The sequence below is a fragment of the Tursiops truncatus genome, chromosome 14 (assembly GCF_011762595.2).
Source record: "Tursiops truncatus isolate mTurTru1 chromosome 14, mTurTru1.mat.Y, whole genome shotgun sequence".
Lineage (NCBI taxonomy): Eukaryota > Metazoa > Chordata > Mammalia > Artiodactyla > Delphinidae > Tursiops > Tursiops truncatus.
Genome location: NC_047047.1, coordinates 4613475 through 4617611, shown reverse-complemented (window position 1 = coordinate 4617611; position 4137 = coordinate 4613475). Strand labels below are relative to the sequence as shown.

The following is a 4137-nucleotide window of genomic DNA, read 5'->3' as shown; positions in this document are numbered from 1 at the left end:
TCATTTAGCTTTCTGAACCTTCTGGGCAGACCTGGTGCCTTGTCAACTCCAGCTGCCTTCTCGTCTGCTGCTTTGATGACATCCACAGTTACTGTTTATCTCATGTCATGAACAGCAAATGAACAAGAAGGATAGTCATAGAGGTTCACAACACACATGGGCTTGCCAAGAAGCATATCAACAATGGCAACATCACCAGATTTCAAGAATTTGGGGACATCTTCCAGCTTGTTTTTCCAGACTGATGATCAATCTTCTCTTTCAGCTCAGCAAACCTGTAAGCAATGTGAGCTGTGTGACAGTCCAGCACAGGTGAATATCCAATGCTGATTTGTCCTGGATGGTTCAAGATAATCGCTTGAGCTGTGAAGCCAGATGTTTCCACCGGTGGGTCATTTTTGCTGTCACAAGCCACATTGCCATGACAAACACAGTGACAGACATGCTCTTGACATTGAAGCCCACATTGTCCCCCGGAAGGGCTTTACTCAAAACTTAATGGTGCATTTCAACAGACTTTACTTCAGTTCTAACAATGACTGGAGCAAAGGTGACCACCATGCCAGGTTTGAGAACGCAAGTCTCCACTCGACCCAAAGGGACAGTACCAGTAACACCAATTTTGTAGACATCCTGGAGGGGCAGATGCAAGGACTTGTCAGTTGGACAAGTTGGTGGCAAGATGCAATCCAGAGCTTCAAGCAGTGTGGTTCCACTGGTATTGACAACTTTACAGATGATTTTCCATCCCTTGAACCATGGGCACGCTAGCACTTGGCTCCAGCATGGTTCCACCATTCCAGCCAGAAATTGGCACAAATTCTACTGTGTCACAGTTGTAGCCAATTTTCTTAATGTAGGTGCTAAATTCCTTAATAATTTTCTTGTATCTCTTCTGGCTGTAAGGTGACCAGTGGAATCCATTTTGTTAACTCCGGCAATTAGTTCTTTCATGCCCAGAGTGTTAGCCAGAAGGGCATATTCTTGGAGATACCTGCTTCAGCAACAATCAGGACAGCGCAGTCGGCCTGGGATGTGCCTGGAATCATGTTTTTGACAAAGTCTCTGTGTCCTGGGGCATCAATGATGGTCACATAGTACTTGCTGTTCTCGAATTCCCACAGGGAGATGTCAATGGTGATAACATGCTCATGTTCAGCTTTCAGTCTGTCCAAGACCCAGGCATACCGTAAGCAGCTTTAGGCAGGAAAGAGCTCTCTGCAGGAGACACCTCTTGTCCTGTCCCTAACCTTAAACAAAGCACCTCCAGATTCTACGCATCTCCAGCCCTAGCACACCTTTCAAATCTTTGGATCACATAATACCTTCCTAATCTGTTAGCTCTTTCCATAGATCAAAGAAGTAGAAATGAAGAATAAGTAATTAACAGATGATGAAATCTCTTCCCTGGCTTTCCCTTCAGTAATCTTGTGAAAAAGCTGCATGAACAAGATAGCATCTAAAGAAAAATCACAAGAAGTCTATAAGCCTGCAGCAGAGCCTGCATACAGAGGGGCATGGTGACCATTCTGATCCCCTATCTCAGTGATTAACTGAGATTACACCCTTTTACCCTTTAAAAACTTTCATGGTCAAGCAGAATCTTTGGAGGTGGGTTTTGGGGGACACTGAGTCCACCATCTACCCAGATAGCTGGCATTCTGATGAAAAGCAGCTTTCCTTTCTACCAACATCTCTCTCTCATGTATTGATTTTCGAGTGGCGAGCAGCTGGATCTGATTCGGTAACAGATGTTTTGGCACCCAATGTGGAGCTGAACTCTCATGATATTTGGGTCCTCTGGGCTTCCTGGAGTAAGGCCACCAGCCACAGCCATGCACCAGGACAGTAGTGATGAGTCAGCTGCTTGTGGCTAGCTGGCCTTCGTGGGGAAATTTCTGGGGAGGTCTCGGCCGCTGACTAAGCCAATTTTTTAGACTCTCCTGGTCTCTTTCCTGCCTGACACCAGCTGCCTTTTTACTTCAGGTTGATAGAAATGAAACTTGCAACTTTAAGAGCTGATGGGCTCTAGATCTGGGTAAATCTGCTGGAGCTAGCACCAGCCAATCTCTCTTACCTGTTCTGTGGCAGCTCGCTGCCCTTTGACCTTGATGAGTGTCAGTCTTCCCTGCCATAGAGTGTCAATTCTTTAAGGGAGCAAAAAAGGTGAAATTCCAAATTGGTCTCTCCACGGGCTTCAGGAGGATTTGGGTTTGTGACCAGTCTGGTTTGTGAATTTGTGTTTCGTGTCTATCTTTTGTCTTTTGAAATGGGAAAGATTTTTGTTATGAAACGATGACTAAGAGAAAGATGGTATTTTATTGTAACATTGTGTGGCCACAATACTCTTTAGACTCTAGAGAAAAACTGGTTAAGATGAAACTCTTTTTTTTTTTTTTTTTTTTTGCGGTACGCGGGCCTCTCACTGCTGTGGCCTCTCCCGTTGCAGAGCACAGGCTCCGGACACACAGGCTAAGCAGCCATGGCTCACGGGCCCAGCTGCTCCATGGCATGTGGGATCTTCCCGGACCAGGGCACGAACCCGTGTCCCCTGCATCAGCAGGCGGACTCTCAACCACTGCGTCACCAGGGAAACCCAAGATGAAACTCTTTTGAAACTCCAAAACAGATTCCTTTCCTTATATATGCAATTAGAAAAATCTAGCTTGGAAAAATATCTCTTTAAATTCTGATCCTTAGAGAAGGGCCTTTCTGGGAGAAGTTGTTTTTACCCTTCCTGTGCCTTTGAGATGTAGATGATCTACCTGGGCTCTTAGGAGCTTATATAATCAACGTGTGATCCTTGGACTGAAGGCTTCATCAGCCAAAGTTTAGTTCATAAGCCTTCTAAGGGTTTATCAAGAACAAATAGTAAAGCCTTTATCATCTGAGCAAGCAACGTTTATTCCTTTGTAAACTAGTAAGTTTATATTGTAATACCTGATTCATAACTGAGTTTTTAAATTTATTTTTAAATTTTTATTTTTTAAATGTATTTATTTTTGGCTGTGTTGGGTCTTCATTGCTGCACGCTGGCTTTCTCTAGTTGCAACAAGTGGGGACTACTCTTCATTGCGGTGCGCGGGCTTCTCATTGTGGTGGCTTCTCTTGTTGCAGAGCACAGGTTCTAGGTGTGCGGGCTTCAGTAGTTGTGGCTCGTGGGCTCTAGAGCACAGGCTCAGTAGTTGTGGTGCATGGGCTTAGGTGCCCTGAAGCATGTGGGATCTTCCTGGACCAGGGCTCGAACCCATGTCCCCTGCATAGGCAGGTGGATTCTTAATCAGTGCACCACAAGGGAAGTCCCATAACTGAGTTTTTTCAAGTGAACCATGAGAGCTCTAGTGTTGTCTGTTTATATGTCTAAACACATTATACATATGAAATATATCTACCTCTGGAAAATATTATCAAAATTGAATCTATAAAGAGCTCTACTTAACTGACTTAAAAGTAAGCAAGCACTTACAAATTAAATATAAAAGTAGCTAGACAAAATGGCTTTCAGGTTCATGTGAACTGGGAATTATTCAATATTAAGTTGATATCTGGTATTAAGGTTAGTTTAAGTTTGCTGATCTAATGTAGAAATGTCTTTAGAGTCATGAACATTAAGTATAATACTTTTATTATACTTGGATTTAATAGAAATAACAAACAAGACCTTGTTATATCTGTTGCAAATTTGTCAGCAAGAAAATTAAATTATTGTGATAAAATTCTTATAAGTAAATTGAATGCAAATGAGGCAACAGTTTTTGGGTGAATTGTTTAGAAATGATGTTTTAGACATGTGTACTTAAACATAATAACTCCAGATATTTGGTAAATTGAAATCTTAGAGTTATGCCAAATTGAGTTAAATGATGGAAGTTTAATAACTAGGTCATTCCCTCCCAAAAAAGAAATATTGAAATATTACCTGACATTGGCTTCCCTTTTTGGAAAAACTAAAAGTGTTCAGAACTATCGATGAATATGTTTGGTCCCACCTTTAGATATTCTCTATAAGAAAGCACCTATATTTAGAAATTATTATTGGTATTTATGTTTGCCAATCTATTGAATGCTAATGTAGAACACAGTTCATAATTGCTTATTTCTTAGTTTTCACTGGAAACTAAGATTTTAAGAGTTGAG

At 41.8% G+C, this 4137-nt stretch overlaps 1 pseudogene; it reads right to left on the bottom strand.

The window, feature by feature from the left end:
* LOC117307824 (elongation factor 1-alpha 1 pseudogene) lies at window positions 1-1641 on the bottom strand (annotated as a pseudogene).
* Window positions 1642-4137: the final 2496 nt, after the last annotated feature.